This window comes from Xyrauchen texanus, chromosome 22 (assembly GCF_025860055.1).
Source record: "Xyrauchen texanus isolate HMW12.3.18 chromosome 22, RBS_HiC_50CHRs, whole genome shotgun sequence".
NCBI lineage: Eukaryota > Metazoa > Chordata > Actinopteri > Cypriniformes > Catostomidae > Xyrauchen > Xyrauchen texanus.
The window spans coordinates 15044402-15063659 of NC_068297.1; the positions used below are offsets into that span (position 1 = coordinate 15044402).

At 42.3% G+C, this 19258-nt stretch overlaps 1 protein-coding gene across 2 annotated transcripts in view; it reads left to right on the top strand.

Moving 5' to 3' along the window:
• Positions 1-19258, top strand: part of b3gnt2b (UDP-GlcNAc:betaGal beta-1,3-N-acetylglucosaminyltransferase 2b) — a 61303-nt gene that overhangs the window by 17670 nt on the left and 24375 nt on the right. Inside the window, exon 1 of one of the 2 annotated variants that reach the window (XM_052153906.1) lies at positions 18837-18887. The exons of the other annotated variant lie outside the window; for it this stretch is intronic. The gene's annotated coding sequence lies outside the window, so the exon portion shown is untranslated. Of the gene's footprint in view, positions 1-18836; positions 18888-19258 lie in introns of those variants that run through there. 2 annotated transcript variants of the gene reach the window in all.

Genomic DNA, 19258 nt, shown 5'->3' on the forward strand with positions numbered 1-19258 from the left:
CGAAACTCGATATGCTAAAGGGGTACTGGCAAGTTCCCCTGACGGAGTGCGCGGCCGAAATATCTGCTTTTGTTACCCCGGATGATTTTCTTAATTATAGGGTGATGGCGTTCGGACTGCGCAACGCTCCAGCTACGTTTCATGAGTCGAGTGCTGGGCGATGTTTCCAACTGTAAAGCTTACCTCGATGATATTGTTATTTATTCAAATACATGGGATGAGCACTTGACAACCTTGAGCACTGTTTTTACTCGGTTACTGGGGGCATCTCTCACTCTTAACTTGGCCAAATGTGAGTTTGGTAAAGCGACAATTACCTACCTAGGGAAACAGGTGGGGCAAGGGCAGGTCCGACCTGTTGCCTTGAAAGTGCAAGCTATTGCAGATTTTTCAGTGCCCCGTATGAAACGTGAACTCAGGAGATTCCTAGGAATGTCTGGTTATTATCGGGGATTTTGTAAAAATTTCTCAGATGTTGTGTTGCCTCTAAAAAATATGCTTCATGTGTCACAAATCTTTGAGTGGACTACTGAATGCCAGACTGCATTCGATTCCGTTAAAACCCTTTTGAGTAGTGCTCCTGTTTTAATGGCTCCAAACTATTCATGTGCATTTCAGTTGGATGTCGATGCAAGTGCCACAGGTGGTGGTGCTGTCCTTCTGCAGGATGATGAAAATGGGATTGAACACCCTGTTGGGTACTTTTCAAAGAAATTCCTGAAACATCAGTTAAACTACAGTACCATTGAGAAGGAGGCGTTAGCCTTTTTGATGGCTTTACAATACTTTGAGGTGTATATTGGCTCTAGTTCTCTTCCGGTGGTTGTATATACAGACCACAACCCATTAGTTTTTTTGTCTAGGATGAAAAACTCAAATCAACGAATCATGCGCTGGTCTCTCTTTGTCCAAGATTTTAATCTGGAAATTTGCTTTAAGAAAGGCAAGGATAATGTGTTGGCCGATGCCCTATCACGGTCGTTTAACTCTGAGTAAATCTACATTCTATGTAGATTCTTTGTGTGTGAGGGTGTTACGACCTGTGTTTATGTAGCTAATTGTTTTCTCTATTGCTCTGTCTTTTTCTTTTTTCTCTCTCTCTCTCTTGTTTTTTTTTTTGTTTTTCTGATTTCTAATAGGTTGTCCAATGATCGGGATGCACGAACGCCATTGGTTGTCCAGTCAGGGCGTGGTCTTTATAAGGATGCTGCTGGCACTTGTCTGGGAGCTCATTCTTGGTTCGGTCGCACGTGGGTTCAATTTTGTGCATGAGTTTTTGGTTGTCGACCGGAGTGATGCGTTCTGGGATTCCATTTCCCCAACCCAATAATTATTTGTTGCACCTCTTTGGTGATTTGTATTCCCCTAGAGCCGGGGCGTAATAAGCGCTGTCAAAGTGCCCAGGGGCAAGTAGAACTGCCGTGCAGAGAAGGAGAAAGCTGCTGATATGCGCCGTAGGATCCAACAGTGTAAGCTCTGCAGAGGTGAGTGAAACAGTAAGTGATCTCATCTCGCTGATCATACAACCACTCGGAGTCGAAGAAAAAAATGTGGATGGACAGACACATGTTTCCTTCCTTTTATACCCGTATGTCGGGGGAGGGACACGCAAATTCTGTCTGCCAATTTCTCATTGGCCTTTTCTCAAGTTCAGAGGTAACCGAGGCCTTCAAGAAGTCCCCTAGTGTTGCTTCACTCAACACAACGTCGAAGTGAGCGACAGACGGGGAACTAAAGATGTAAATGTAGCCGTCTACCCCACCCTGTTACACAGGGAAATATTAATATTAAATTAAAATCACCCATAAAGGGCACACAGGTTCACTTGTTAAGAAAAAGACCAAAGACGTGGATAACAATAATACAAAATCTTTATTTACTACAATTATCAAGCAGTAACTTTAAAACATTTAAAAAAGTCTATAACCCAGGCAGAAAAATGCACACATGAACTCAAACACTACAAAACAAGAGACCGGGACTTACCAGTGGCAGGTAGGCTAGCTGACGAGCACAAGGCTCCTATTATGAAATCTTACCCACCCAGTGCACAAATCTCACCATGCACACATCAGCACACAAATGAGGTAAAGAGTGAATGCACATCACTCAGTGACAGAAGTACCACCACCGCACAAGGACGCAAGCCAGCTGCCTGCCCTGGGTCTCGGCTCCTGTAAACAGAAACAAAAAAAAGTTATCCACAAATAATAAACTCAATAGAAAACCAAAAATAATGAATTCCAGTTAAACCATAAAAAAAAAAAAACACTACAACAGCACAAGGGAGTGGTCAAAGTTGTTAGGTAGGAAATTGGAGATGTGAAACAACGGTTCATATGTTCAACCACTCTATGAACAGTTGAGCACAATACATCAACAACAAAACAAATAACCTCACAGGACCACAAATATAATACTTGAATGGAGGTGATTATTCACACAATACTCAGTCATACTGAGCCAAAGAAGAAGAACAAAAAATTTAACTAAAAATAGTTCAAGGCTAAACATCATACAACCAAACAACTGAAGACAAAAACCACAACTAGAGACAAACAAATAAAGACAAAACCACAGCTAGAGACAAACAACTACAAACAAAGCAGCATCATCGGAGAATGTTGCCCGTAGGCTTAATCAGACGAGAGGTTTCCTAAAATACCCGATTATTCTGCAGGCAATGTTGCCAAGTAATCAAACCAGTTAAATCAAACCAAGCATGTTAGTGTTAGCTAGTTAGCCAAACAAACTTACCTCCAAAGCAGAAGGGATCAAAACCAGAATGGGTGGTCCTCAGGCGGTGATGCGGTGCTCTGAAAAACAAGCAGTGCCCTACAGTTCCATTTTATAGGATCCCTAAAGGCCTATGATTGGACAACCAATGCACCCACAGGCGTGGTACAATAATGACAAAAAACTGTGCAATGCCCACTGTTTGTCCCACTACACATGGCTTACAGCATGACAACTGATAGTATTGACAATGCAGAAAATTAAGCCCAATAGTCTGTGCTTACTATCAATTAAAAATACAATGCTCAGGAGGAAACAGCTAATAGTCTCAATTGGAAAAGAAGAGTCTGCCTTTTGCTCTGTGTAGTTAAAAGGCTTTCTTGGTATTGTATCCAAGGTGAGCTTGACATGCTTCAAGCACATAAGAGCACGCAAACATTTATCAAAAAGACACAGAAACAAGATGAAGGGCAGCAACAAACCTTCCAACACTTTTGAGGTGAAATAAATCTCTATGAGCATGTCTTAGAATTGTTTAAAACAAGTAATCAGAAAGAGAGATTAGTGTTTTCTTTGAAAATGCTCAAGGAGGGGCCTTGAGTACAGAACCCACACTCTGTGTCCCTCATTCCATTTCTGTGGTTCTGTCTCCACTTGTGATGATAATGCTCTCCTTCTTACCATCTCTATGGTTACAGGCTTCACAAAAAACATGTAAGATTCTAATGTACTAAGCAAATGTACACAAACAAAATCAACCAACATGATCACATGGGAAGTCAGCATGCCACAAACCCACAGAACAAAGCACATTTAGTTCCCTCAGTATGTCTTTGTTAATGTTGTTAGTGTTAACTCATCTTCTTGTCTGAACAATTATACAGAAGTTGTAGAAACTCTACAATGTTCCTCCTCTTCATAAAAATGTCACTTTTAAACAGTGCTGCTCTTCCGGCTGTGACGCTCTTGCCTCGGTTCTCGCGTTTCAACTGTCAATGTGATTATGTCCCACACGCTTACCGCTCCTGATAGAAAGCATGATTTAGAGTGAAAAAAGGACTTATCTTTATCTTTTTCGCACTAAAAGCAATCATGTCGCTTTAGAAGACCTTAATTTAACCACTGGATTCGTATCAAGGACTACTGGATTCGTCTTTATGCTGACTCTGTGATTTCTGGAGCTTCAAAAGAGAAATCTCCATTCACTTGCATGTTAAGGACCTACTGAGCGGAGATAATTTTAAATTTTTCTTCAAATGTGTTCTGGTGATGAGGGAAAGTCATACACACCTGGGATATTATGAGGGTGTGTAAATAATGAGAGAATTCAAATTTTTGGGTGAATGATCCCTTTAATATTAACTCGTGTTCCATATAACATATATATATAAATAAACAAAAAAACATTATATAATTTACAACCCTTCCACCCCTACACCCCCCCCCAATTAATATATAATATATATATGTGACAGGGCGGAGGGCGGGGCTGGGTCGTGATGCTACACACCCGGCCCCTAAGCAGGCTAATCAAGCCTCAGAGAGGGATAAAGGCAGACTGGAGACTACAGTGGGACAGAGAGAGAGAGATTTGCGGGCAGCTGTCTGACACCTTTGTGTGTTTGTCTTTTCGTTTAAGTTCTTCATTAAAATATTATTTATATTGCCAAGCCGGTTCTCGCCTCCTCCTTTCCATTAATCCATTTGCAATATATAAAAAAAACATATAAAGTATCCTTTAAAAAACAAAAATGCTACAAAACGTCTCCCTCCACTGCCCCTCCCAAAGAGCCTTCTAAAAAAGCTAAATATCTGCCCCATTTCTTAATGAACAAATCTATGTTGCCTAGCCTTCTATATGACAAATCTTCAAATGCTGCCACCCTGCCCATCTCTGAATACCACTCACGAAACGAGCACAAAAGCCAACTTTCAATACTAAATTTAGATCTTTCTCCCATAATCTCTTGAGAGAAGTTGAAGCTCCGTCCCCAGACTCTGAATTAGCAGGGAGTAATACACTGATGCCTAATGGCCTTTTCCAAACCCAGTAATCACCACTTCCAGCTGCTTTAGGGGAGTGTATCTTACCCCCAAATAGTACAGAGCAGGTGGTGCAGCTGCAAATAACTAAAGAACTGAGATCTGTGAATCCTACAATTTTGAACCATATTTTCAAAAGATCTCAACACTCCACTCTCATATAGGTCAACGAGTGTAGTAACCCCCCTCACAGTCCACTCTGACCATTAGAAAAGGGAAAGAGGCCTAGCCCACCTTTGTCAGTCGGCCTATGTCATTTATTGAAATGTAATCTGGGATGCTTACCATTCCAAATGAAGGACTTCACTATGCTTTCAAATTGCTTGAAATAAGAGAGACTGTAGCAGGTAGTGAATTTTGGAATTCAATTCATTTTAATAACATTAACTTTCCTAATCATAGATAAATGTAATGAAGCCCACCAGTCCACATTGCTCAAAAACTTTATTAAGGTGTCAGAATTAACCGTAACTAAATCACATAATTTTGCTCGGAATAAAATGCCCCAAAAACGTAATGCCCTGTTTAGGCCACTGGAAGGTGCCTGGCTGAAAAGCAGTTACTGGGCAGTACGCTGTTAGAGCCAGAGCTTCGGATTTAGACCACTTGACTCTGTATCCCGAGAAATTAGAAAATGAATTAATAATTCTGTGCAGGCAAGGCATAGATCTAGTGGGTTTGTAGACAAATAATAAAATATAATCGGCGTAAAGCAAAAGTTTATGCGCCATACCTCCTGCCACCACCCATGGAAAATCATCTTCCTTTCTTATCGTGGCTGCTAATGGTTCCAGGACAAGATAGAACCTTAATGGGGATAGAGGGCAACCCTGCCGCATCCCCCTGTAACGCTGAAGACACAAAACAGGCTGAGACGATGTTGATGATGATGATGTAAAGATGAACCCAAGTGCAGTTTATTCTGAGAACGTGAAACCAATATCCCTAACTATAAGTGTGAAAGAAAACAAAACAAGAAACCAAGGACCTAACTAATAATGACAAAACTAGACACGACAAGAAATGACTAAGACTAAGACTGGACTAAGACTGGACTGGAACAAAACTACAAGGTTACACAAAACAGAGGCTAGGCTAATCTATGGCTGAACAGCAGGGTTACACAAACAATACCTGACAAGTTACAAAGGCAAACATGAGGGTTTAAATACAAAAGACATGGGTGACAAAGGCCAATAAACAAACAGAACTATAAAACAAGATAACAAGACAATTAACTAAAACCAATGACAAACTAGAACTGAATCAAAGTAATCAAACAATAAACCAATGAAAACCGGACACATGATCAAGGGAAAACAGGAATAGACAAGACTAGGAAACAGGAACTAAACAGGAAATGTCAAAATAAAAGTACACAAACTAAAAGTCAACTGAGAATGTCACACCCCCTATCCAGAGTAAAATAATCTGAAATGAATCGGCTTTATATATCTAGCCAAAAGCTTCCTCTACTTCCCCTACTTTGTCCCTCTTGGATTATTGGGTGAATGAGGCATACAGTATAATCCGACCCCTAAGAACCACCTTAAGTGCCTCCCAAGCCACGCCCACAGAGGATACTGAAGAACAGTTGGTCTCCATATATACATTGATTTCAGCCTTTAACATTTGTTGAAATTCAGGATTTTGCAAAAGGGATACATTAAAGCACCAACTATATGATTTATTTTTCTCTGTATGTGGAAACACCTCTAAACTCACCAGGGCGTGATTCTAGACTAAGATGTTTCGAATTGAGCAATCAACAGAAGCCTTGATATATATATTAAAAAAATATATTCTAGAATAAATCTTATGGAATGATGAAAAAAATGTATAGTCTCTACCAGATGGGTTCAAAAATCTCCAAACATCTGTAAGACCAAGATTTTTACACATCCTGTGAAGCCTCAATGTTGCTCTAGGGGGCTTACACACTTTTTCTTTACTATGATCAAGGAATGAGTCAATAAATAGATTAAAGTCTCCTCCCAATATTATATCATGAGGGGTGCCAGAGGCTTGCAACATCCCTTAAAAATATATTAAAAAAAGCCCCGATCATCAGCATTAGGTGCGTAAAAATAAGCCAAAATCAACCTTTGGGGAGTCGGGTGTATGTTCAGCAAAACAGGTACACTAGGCGGCAACATGAAAATCACCAAATGGCTTACTCACTCTAATGTCTTTATGTAAACCAATGCTTGCTGTGGGTATGTAAATATTTTACGGCCAACCTTAGTATCTAGTTTAGCTGGAAACATCAGTGAAAAGAGACTATCCATTGATGTAAGATATTCTTGCATTCCTTGAATCGATCACGTTTCTCTCGACGAATTTGCAAAGTCTGGGAACAACAAAATGCTGTGGTTCTTCCAAGAGAGATTTAATTTACTCCTCACCTTGCGTAACACAAGATCTTATTCGGATGATCTCAGAAATTTGGCCAGAATTGATCGGAGCCTGTCTCCCTCAGCCAATCTCTAAGCCGGGACCCAGTGAGCTCGCTCCATTTCCAGCTTATGGCCTGTCATGCCGAGCAGACTCGGGAGGAGCCCGTCTAGAAATTTCAAAATATCTCGGCCTTCTTCATGGTCAGGAATTCCAACAATTCGGATGTTGTTTCACCGACTATGATTATCAAGGTCTTCCCATTTTTCCAAAACATGTTTCAAATCTCCCTTGGTCGCTAGTGGATTAGCAGCTAATTCCCTCTCAGATGACTCCAGATAATCGATCCGTCTCTCGACGTCCGACAATCTTGTAACCAACTCAGAGAATTTTGCATCGGAAGTGAACGATCAGCGTATTACAGTGAGATCATCCAAGTCTGCAACAACTTGTTAGCATTGCCAACATATTCATCAATTCACTCCAGATTTTTTGCAGTTCACCGTCCAAATTGTGTCTGGGGCTTTCGGCCTGCTGCTAAGGGAAATCAGCTTGAGCACGTAAGTGTCTTTTAATATCTCCAGAGCCCGAGGATTTTGAATTCTTTGACAAATTGTCTTCTTCGAACAGTTAAGAATCAGGGTGTATCGAATCTCACCAGTTTATGACACAAATATTATTAAAACTAACAGTCAGCTCCTCACATTTTGTCACGTGACTCTGTAGATAACTAATGTTAACAAATACAACCCTATTGTAAAGTGTTACTAAAAATTTCTAAAATTTAAAGCAGTGACATTTTAATGAGCCTTGTCTGAAATAATGTTTTCTATATTTTTTAAGTTGTCAAGTTTATTGTCATTTAAGCTGTATAGAAGTACACTACTGTTCAAAAGTTTAGGGTCACTTATTCTTTCTTTCTTTTTTTCCCCACATTTTAGAATAATAGTAAATTCATCAAAAAATATGGAATAATAGAGATTGAAATATGGGAATTATGTTGTGACTAAAAAAAGCCTAAATAAATCAAAACTATGTTATATTTTAGCATCTTCAAAGTGGCCACACTTTGCAGAAATGTACTATTGGCATTTTCTCAACCAACTTCTTAAGGTATCACCCTGGGATGCTTTTTAAACAGTATTGAAGGAGTTCCCATCTATGTTGGGCACTTAGTGGCTCCTTTTTTTAATTATTTGGTCCAAGTCATCCATTTCAAAACTTTGTTTTACATTTTTATAAAATTTTAGTTTTGTAATTAAATAAATTAATATTTTGGCAAAATTATAGTTTTGTCTACAAAACTAATTTCAAACTTTTAAGTATGCCTTCAGATCAAAAGGTTTTTAAGATCATGAGAAACATTTCAGGCAAGTGACCCCAATCTTTTGAACGGCAGAGTATATAGAGGAGCAAAATTCTTTTTTCACCAGTTATGCAGTGCATTTTACCATCTGTGCAATCAAGACTTATAAACAGACTGTGAGCAATGCAATGCAACACTATATACACCCACACCACAAGTGATATTTGAACATTCAAACACACACACAGGTGTCACGCAAGCTGTGTAAACTTTTTTCACCTAGCAAGTCAAATTCTAAAAGGAGTGGTGGTTTTAAACAGGTCTAAGACCACATTTAAGGCCCTGATATAGTTCCGTAAAAGTTCTTCCTTATTTGTTCAGGGGTAAAATGAAGTTTGAAACAGTCGAACAACAGTATACCGTTTGTGAACATTCAGACACCTGCCACATCAATGTAGGATGGTGTTTAGAGGTACATTTAAATATGAGGAGGACGCTGAAGATGACATGTAAAACCTTAACTAATGTGACAATACAATGTGTTATCAAAGACTCTGCGCCTCATTTTATCAGTAGAATTCACACGAGGTCAGTAAAATAAGCTGTTTTATCCACTCAACAATGATTTTAAGTAATATATATGCAGTAGAAACATTTATATTTGTCATGTTTACATTCTTAATTCATGGAGTACTGAGCTAACAACACGCTATACATGGCCAGATATATTATTTGCACTGATATCGCAATTTATGATGATACTACTGCAATGTGGATGTATAAAAGAGTGTTAATGGGGGAAAAAAACAAACAAAAGAATGATGATAAGTGATGCATATCTTACTTTGGGCAGATGTGTGAATGGCTTTCGCTGCAGATGGCACATGAGTGAATGGGCACTTGAGGGTATTTGAATAGATAGATTCCCTCTGTATATGAATTAAACAAAAACAAAAAAAGGCATAATATGATCTTGTAAAATTTCTCTACGTGAACGATTGTACAGATGTAGCGTATTTTCACAGATGTTCATGTTGACTGATTTTGACTGACTAAAGAACATAAACAGAATTAGCTGTCGGCCTCAAGGTAGGTGGAGCTCTATGTCACACCTATCGACGACGTAGACCAATGACAGTAAGAAGGTGTTTAGTTCGTCCTGGCAAGCTGTTATGAACCACCGAAACAAACTAAAAAACACCTTCTTTTTGGCAAGATTTTCTTGTAAATTATGTCATACCCGTTCATTCTTCAATTTTGTATATCAGGGACTTTACACCTGGTATTAAGATGTGACACATCACTGTTAACATCTGGTCACTTAAATGCATCTCTGGTGGCCACGTGTGATCGGATTTGGAGGGGAGGGACTCTGTTTCATGACGACATACATCAATCACTCTGTCAGTGTGTTACTGCATGACATTGAAGAGCAACAAAGCCAGAAAAGAAAGAAAGCAGCAGCAGCAAAAAAACAAACAAAAAAAAGTTGCACTCTTTCTCCCAGATAAATTCTAAGCAAATGCAACATTTCAAGAAGAATTGACCATTATTTTAGTTTAGACCAATTTTTTTGTTTTGTTTTGTTTTTTGCTGACCACATATGATCGGATCACCAAAAAAGCATCTTAAAACCAGGTGTAAATGGGTTCTAAAACAAATACACTATTATTATTAGTAATAGTGTCTGAGACCGTCAATCCGAACATTTTATCACGTGGCTCCTTGAGTGTGTTACCGCGGAGATGTTGCGTGTGTGGAGGCTTCACGCTATTCTCCGCGGCATCCACACACACCTCACTACGCACCTCACCGAGAGCGAGCCACCCCATGTGAATCTACCCTCCCTAGCAACTGGGCCATTTTGGTTACTTGGCACGACCTGGATTCGAACTTGTGACTCCAGGGGTGGTAGTCAGCATCTTTACTCACTGAGCTTGCTGAGCTACCCCTACTAACCCCCCCTCAAAATGCCCCTCTTGACAAGAAATTATATAAAGACACAGGCATTAATGTATTACGTGATACAGACAGGATAAAAATCTAAAAATATCCGATCCGTGCCTTATAGATCACTCAACGTTCTTTTGCTAGTTAACTTCAGCATTACGCCCAAACATTTCAATGACAGGTCTGCTTATCAGTCAAATTGTAAATGTACTGGTTCTGTAAATATAATAATTACGCAGTACATGTTATGTCAATATTTTAAGTAGCCTAGTTCTATTTTTCATTAGATTATTTTTCAATGTTTTTTTAATCTTTTTTTTTTTTATATTTAATTGCTGCTGTTACTGAAAAACTTAAAGCACTGTTTACTCTGTTCTTTATTTGATTACTCTGCTTTATTACTGGCTCTTGAATAATTACTTAACTCTTTGAAGCAATGTTTTGGAGAAACACTTGAAGTTGACATTGTTTAAATTTAATTTGTTAATATTTACATAAATATTAAACTATTTTAGATAAATATAAATAAATTGATTAATTTATATATTTTAAATATAGAAGAAATAAAGATCATCAGAAGCTAAGACTTATAACAGCAACTCATTTGCAGGGCTATGAACAAAGTTATGTGATTTATCTTTAAATGCATCTGCATTGTATTTAAGGCAGGTGCTGTTAACATTTTGTTTTTCTCTCTACTATCATTCTACCTGTGCTCGCATTTCAGTTTGTCACATGTCTTCAGTATGTAGTACAAGTAGCCTATGTATGAAGCTGAGTATTTAGCGTGTAAATGGGTGCTTCCATGTGATATTTGAGGATGGCTGCTGCAGCACATATTGATATAGTGAAGAATTCATTAAAATATTTGGGACTTGATTTGATGCTGTCACATAATGTAGATTGGATGACGTCATCAGAAATTGCCATACCTTGGCTTTTGGTGAACTGACGCCACTGTGTTGATGTTAGTTTTGAACTTGTTCTTAAACTGAACCAGGACTGTACTTTCAACTGTATTTTAAAAGTACTTACAACTTTTAAACCTTTACCTTTTACAACAATAATGCCTTTGGTCTTAATCTACAGCATATTTCAGTGTTTTAAATGTGTTTTTGAGATAGTCAGACAGTGTCAGCAGAGGGGACTCTTTGAGATGACTACACTGCACAAGAATTTACCAAAGAACAAAAAAAAAAAAAACAACAGAAAGCAAACAATTTAAGCCACTATGACAGAACTGACCTTGAAAACAAAAATAGAACCAAAATAAAATAGAGCTTGTCATTTTATCTTTGAAGTAAGACCTAAGGTCAGTGGGCCCTTTTTCTCCTTTTCTTTTGTGGTTTGAAAAGTATCTCTTGTATTAATTTTTTAGGAGAAAACTAAGGAGATTTTTTCCCAGTTATTTTGTATTTTGTATTTTTTTTGTCTGAATTGTGTTGAAGATCATTGGCTTGAGAATGGGTGGACGATTTTTATTTAAAGTAATTTTCTTTATTTCTTTTTATAAAAAATTACCAATCTGCCTTACACCTTTTGGCCTGAGGTGTGTACCGGCAGTCAGCAGTTGAATTATTACACTCTTCGAACTTCAAGCCATCCACACTTATTGGTGATCGTTTTTTCTTCTTTCAGTCAAGCAAGTGTGTAGGAAACACTAATATATGCAATATGGCAGTGCTAGAGTGCACCTTTTATTAACCACATATTCATGTTGTATGCGGTGGCAACATCACTGCAAAGGATATGGCCTTCTAAAACAGATTTGTTCAATCTCAAATACATAAACTAGAGACCAGAGCATCCTGAGATCACAATCAAGCTTTATGAATTATTGAGTGCTCAATGCTCCAGAGGGACTGTCTCTTCAATTACTGTACTCTAGGACACTTTGGATATGTTGACTAAATATCAAGTTCAGTATCAAAAGGAGAGCAGTTGATGGTTGACATTTTACTTATATGACTTATTGTAACAGTTACCCTGTCTTGTTTCACTGTTGCCCTCTTGTTTTCCATCTTGTCACTTTTGCACTTCTTAGTTTTCACTTTAGTCCCTTATGTAACTCCATAGTCCTCTGTTAGCGTTCGTGTTCCCTGTCATTGTTTTCACCTGCCCTCATTAGTTTGCCGTTTGCTTCTGTTAATCACCTTATTATCTTGTTTGAGTTCTGTTCGTTCATTGGCCCCTTTCCCCCTTGTTTATGTATTTATACCCTGTGTCTTTGTTCAGTCTCCGTCGATCGTCGTTTGATGTCTACCTGGTGTGTGTTTCCTCCTCGAGTCCCCTGTTGCTTACCTCGTGTTTAATTCGCTATTTTATGTTTCATTTCCCCATTTTATGTTTCATTTCCCCATCGTGGGTTGTTCCTTTGTGTTTTCCTGTTTGGTTCACGAAATAAAGTTCAAACTGCGTTTGGATCCGCATCTCGTCTGCCTCGTTACTCAAGCATAACAGAACGATCGACCCAGCAGCCATGGATCCAGCAGTCCAACGTGCGAACTACCATCTGCTCTGCTTAAAGCAAGAGGACCGCCCCATTGAAGACCACATCCACGATTTCCTGAACCTGGCGAGTGTCTCAGACTTCCCGGACTCAGCCTTGGTGGCCTTCTTTAGGGGCAATCTGAACGCGGCGCTGAGGGACGGTTGCCACAGGCAACGCACGGCTGGACGCTCTGCGACTTCCTGGAGGCGACCCTACTAGTTTGCGGCTCACAGCTCATCGTGGGCGTCGTGGAGGAGGACCCTACCCCTCCACCCACTGTGGAGACCCTTCAGCTGTCCGGGGCCCCCCCTTGTCACACCTACCCCGGTCTGCAAGCCAGAGCCCACGCCTGCCCCGGTCTGCGAGCCAGCGGCCACGCATGTCACAGTGAGCGAGCCAGCGGCCACGCATGTCACAGTGAGCGAGCCAGCGGCCACGCATGTCACAGTGAGCGAGCCAGCGGCCACGCATGTCACAGTGAGCGAGCCAGCGGCCACGTATGTCGCAGTGAGCGAACCAGCGCCTACGGCCTCTACCATCAGCAAGCCTGAGTCGTTGTCAATCACGGCCAGCGAGCCTGAACCCACGCTGACCAGGAACAGCATCCCAGCCTCGCCAGTCGCATCAGCCCGGAGGAAGAGGAGAAAGGGAGTGGTCTCTGTGCTCCAGCCTCCGCCTGCCGCAGCCCCATGCCCTAAACCCCCCTTGACTCTGCCATCAGCGCCCGGCGAACCTAAGCCGGCACATACCACGGTAACCCAGCCAGCGCCTGCGGCCTCGACCGTCCCTGAGCCAGCGCCTGCGGCCTCGACCGTCCCTGAGCCAGCGCCTGCGGCCTCGACCGTCCCTGAGCCAGCGCCTGCGGCCTCGACCGTCCCTGAGCCAGCGCCTGCGGCCTCGACCGTCCCTGAGCCAGCGCCTGCGGCCTCGACCGTCCCTGAGCCAGCGCCAGTGGTCGTGCCCATTCTAGAGCCAGCACCTCCCGAGCCTTCCAGGGCTCCTCCTCTCGAGCCTACCAGGGCTCCGCCTCCCAAGTCTCTCGTCTCTCGAGTCTTCCAGGGCTCCTCCTCCCGAGCTTTCCAGAGCTCCGCCGTCCGAGTTCCCCGAGCTTTCCAGAGCTCCGCCGTCCGAGTTCCCCGAGCTTTCCAGAGCTCCGCCCTCCGAGCTTCCCAGAGCTCCGCCTCTCGAGCCTACCAGGGCTCCGCCTCTCAAGCCTCCCAAGCTTTCCAGAGCTCCGCCCTCCGATCTTACCAGAGCTCCGCCCCTCGAGCCTCTCGAGCCTGCCAGGGCTCCGCCCCTCGAGCCTCTCGAGCCTGCCAGGGCTCCGCCCCTCGAGCCTCTCGAGCCTGCCAGGGCTCCGCCTCTCGAGCCTGCCAGGGCTCCGCCTCTCGAGCCTGCCAGGGCTCCGCCCCTCGAGCCTGCCAGGGCTCCGCCCCTCGAGCCTGCCAGGGCTCCGCCCCTCGAGCCTGCCAGGGCTCCGCCTCTCGAGCCTTCCAGGGCTCCATCCCCAGAGCCTCTTGAGTCTCCTACGGCTCCGTCCCCAGAGCCTCTCGAGCCTCCTGCAGCTCCGCCTCTCGAGCCTCCTGCAGCCCCGCCCCCAGGGCCTCCTGCGGCTCCGCCTCCAGAGCCTCCTATGGCTCCGCCACTCGAGCCACTCAAGCCTTCGACGGCTCCGCCCTCAGAGCCTCCCGAGCCTCCTACGGCTCCGCCACTCAAGCCTTCGACGGCTCCGCCCTCAGAGCCTCCCGAGCCTCCTACGGCTCCGCCACTCGAGCCACTCAAGCCTCCTACGTCTCTGCCCCCAGAGCCTCCAGAGTCTTCCTGGGCTCCGCTCCTAAAGCCTCCCACGGTGCCGCCTACCTCGGCTCCGGCTCCTGAGCCTCTTTCAGCTCCACCTCCTGAGCCTCCCTCAGCCCCGCCTTCTGGGCCTTCTGAGCCATCACCTCCCTCGGCTCCGCCTCAGAGGTCCTCCTTGGCTCCGCCTCATGCAGCGCCGCTGGCCTCCCCTGTGGCCACTCCATCTCCTAGGCCACCAAAACCGGCCTCTGTTCCGTGGTCACCTCCCAGGTCCCCTGAACCGGCCCTTGGCCCACGACCACCTCCCAGGCCACCAAAGCCGGCCTCTATCCTGTGGCCTCCTCCCAGGCCTCCTGACCCGGTCCCTGTCTTGTGGCCACCTCCCAGGGCTTCTGACCCTGCTCCCGTCCTGTGGCCTCTTCCCAGGCCCCCTGATCCAGTCCCTGTCCTGTGGCCTCTTCCCAGGCCCCCTGATCCAGTCCCTGTCCTGTGGCCTCCACCCAGGCCTCCTGACCCTGTTCCCGTCCAGTGGCCTCCTCCCAGGCTCCCCAAACCTGTCCTTGCCCGATGGCCCGCTCCCAGAGCGTCAAAACCTGTCCCTGCCCGGTCGATACCTCCCTGGGCCCCTAACCCTCATCTCCACTTGTGCCCCCGTGGACTCTCTCACCTTCGTTTGTGCCCTCGTGGACTGACTCATTTCCCCCCCGGACTTCCTGTCTGCCCCTGGCACCTCCCGGACCTGCCTGTCTTGCCCTCTGTGCCCCCCGGACTTCCTGCCTGCCCAGTGTGCCCCCCTGGTCTGCCTGTCTGCCCATGTGCCCACTTGTACTGTCTGTTTGCCCCTGGTGCCCTCATGTTGTCCTTGTGGATTTTTGTCGTTTGTTGTCAAGGATCGTCTGGTATCCGATCCTTGAGGAGGGGGGGGGCTATGTAACGGTTACCCTGTCTTGTTTCACTGTTGCCCTCTTGTTTTCCATCTTGTCACTTTTGCACTTCTTAGTTTTCACTTTAGTCCCTTATGTAACTCCATAGTCCTCTGTTAGCGTTCGTGTTCCCTGTCATTGTTTGCACCTGCCCTCATTAGTTTGCCGTTTGCTTCTGTTAATCACCTTATTATCTTGTTTGAGTTCTGTTCGTTCATTGGCCCCTTTCCCCCTTGTTTATGTATTTATACCCTGTGTCTTTGTTCAGTCTCCGTCGATCGTCGTTTGATGTCTACCTGGTGTGTGTTTCCTCCTCGAGTCCCCTGTTGCTTACCTCGTGTTTAATTCGCTATTTTGTTTCATTTCCCCATCGTGGGTTGTTCCTTTGTGTTTTCCTGTTTGGTTCACGAAATAAAGTTCAAACTGCGTTTGGATCCGCATCTCCTCGTCTGCCTCGTTACTCAAGCATAACACTTATAATGCTTTAAAATTTTAGTTCAAATATGGTTTGTTTCCATAATATAATTTTATTTTCAAAACAATAGGATGTCCACACATATGCGCGCGCGCGAGCACGCACACACACACACACACACATAAATCTAAAGAGTCTGAACTTTCAACATTTTATTCATGGTTTTCCCCTCTTGGTTGACTTAGAACCCAGTTTTTTTCACAAAGAAATTTGTTTAGTCAACTAGGCTTAATCTGTGTACTAGAAAACAGGTTCTGAGAATAAACCTATGACATTAGAGCTGAGGGCATTCAGACAGGTCTGTTACAAAGTTAACAATTTCAACATCCTCTCTGGCCCTCTCTAATAAATGTAATCACACTAACAATGCCGTCATGTCATCATTCTTTCATCCGCTAATGAGACATTCATTTCCCTCTCATCTGCCCTCTTAACATTTCATCAGCAAAATAGTGAAATATTATCTGTGTTTTAATCACATCTTTGCTTTCTCATGTCTGCATGTGTGGAAACTTTACTACGGCACCCTCTTAAATTTTAGCTGACATTAGAGATCATCCATATCAAACCTCCCTTCTGGACTACAAATATGTTTTTGATTGTGATGGTACAGCATATACACAAGGACAAAAGACAGGGTTGTTTGGTTTCCCAGTGGAAGAGAGAGAAAGAGTGAAAAGTCAGCATAGGTAAACTATATGTCAATTTTATTTACATTACAGGTGGTGAGAAAAGGGAAAGGGGGTGAGATATATATAAACCAAAGTCACAAAAAGGTAGAGAAAACGCTCTCTTCATCTTAAACTTTCACACTAGAAACTGTTGTGTGTTTTTTTAGCCTAGGATCCCTGTCTGACCCATGCACATAACAAATGCTATAATAAGTTTACTCTTTGCATAATATGGATCCAAGGATACTGCCACAATGGCATGCATCAAACCCACTTTTTGTTCCTAATGAGCTATCTGATCTTGACAGGGTAGAATTACTTGTTAAAGTTAATAAAAAAAAAAAAAACAATTTACAAGAGGACAAAACATTAAATATGGACAAAGACTTTGTGTCAAAGTAACAGGACAGAGCTTATGAACAGCTTTGCCTGTATGTAGTGAGCAAATAATGGAAACTCTTATTCATAACAAAGGCATGACTTGTGTCCCTCCAGTAATGCGTAAGCCAGGTCTGACCTCACTTTGGTCTGAGTCAGATTGGCACGGGGGGTCCAACCGAACCTTGTGAATTTCAACACATTTCTGTCTTGTAACAGTGTGACACAGCACTTCATAAACACAAGTTATGGAACAGTTAAATAAATAAATAAATAAGCACAAGTGATCAATCAATCAATACATTTTTATGACTTTCTCCTCCTCCTCAAACATTGTGTATTGAAGGAAGATCTAATATAATTTATTGCCTACTGCATGCATTGGTATTTGCCAGCATGACATTAAAAGTTTGACTGTTTAAACACTTGCACTGCAAAAATATTGCACAAAAGTTTAAGTACTTTCTACACTGAATAAGTTAAAGTGTCTGAAAGTGTATGAAAATAATAAAAGGATAGTTCTCCCAAAAATGAAAATTCTCTCAGAATTTTCTCACCCTCATGACTTTCTTTCTTCTGCAGAACACAAATTAAGATATTTAGAAGAATACAGTTGTTCCATACAATGCAAGTGAATGGGTGCCAAATGTTTGACACTACAAAAAGCACATAAAGGCATCATAAAAGTAATCCATATGACTCCATAAGTTAAATCCATGTCTTCAGAAGTGATAGGATAGGTGTGGGTGAGAAACAGATCAATATTTAAGTCATTTTTGCTCAAAATTATTTTCCTTGCTCAGTAGGGGCAGTATGCATGAAGAATGTGAATTAACAAAAACACAAGAAGAAGACTGTGAAAGTGATCTGTTTCTCACCGACACCAATCATATTGCTTCTGAAGACATTGATTTCATCACTGGAGTCTTATGGATTATTTTTGTGTTGACTTATGTGATTTTTTTGGAGCTTCAAAATTTGGCACACATTCACTTGCATTGTGTGGACTAAAAGAGCTGAGAAATTCTTCTTAAAATCAAAATTTGAGTGCAGCAGATGAAAGAAAGTCGTACACATCTGGGATGGCATAAGGGTGAGTAAATGATGAGAGAATTTTCATGTTTGGGTGTAGGCTACTATTCCCTTAAATACTGATCTGTTTCTCACCCACATATATCAATTAGCTTCTGAAGATATGGATTTAACCACTTATAGACTACTTTTATGCTGCCTTTATGTGCACTTTGGCGCTTCAAAGTTTTTTTTTCTTTTTCAAAATCATTCCCTTCCATTGTGAGGACATAATGAATAATTAATAATACCATTTAAAAATTCTTAGAAAAACTGTGCAAAAACTTCAAATAAAAATGAAGAAAATCTTGCTAGTGTTTATTGATTATTTTTTTTTTTTCGTGTGGATTATCTAAAAAAACAAACAAACAAAAATGAAAAACTTAACCTGAAACAAGCCAACCAACTCGTACATGAATCTCAATGATTCCGTAGTCTTTCCAGGGAAAACAAAAATTTGGCAATCAGTTTTCATACCAGTGATGGACAGAGCACAGTAAACAGACTGTACGGTAAATAGTGTCTAGAGGAGGGTGCATGTGACCCCGCCCTGTGGTTTTACACTGAGCAGGGAGGAGTGGATTCATCTTCATGTGCAGATCAGAAGACCTGGCAGGATGTGAACAGACACTCTCACAGCTGGGGTTGAAAGGTGGGCTAATAATGAGTTTTAAAAGTAAAAGACAAAAATGTAGCATTAGCGTACATCGGTTCTGGTAGATAGCCTATCAGTTGAAGTTTAACAGAAAATATTTTGTGTGTGTGTGTCCCTGTTTTAACTTTAATCTTGTGTACGCGGCACGATACAGAAAGTAGCCTACTCCGCATGTGGGAGTTTTAATGTTAGCAGATCCGCTAAACTAGTCTGGCAAAGCTGTGTTGTTGTTGTCGTCATTATTATTATTAATTTAAATATATTAACAAAATAAGTGAACGGTGTAACTTTACAAGCTGTTTCGGAGAAAATTAAGGTGCCTAAGGGGTCTTTTAAGCATTTTCCTCCATCTGAAATGAAGTTTTCTA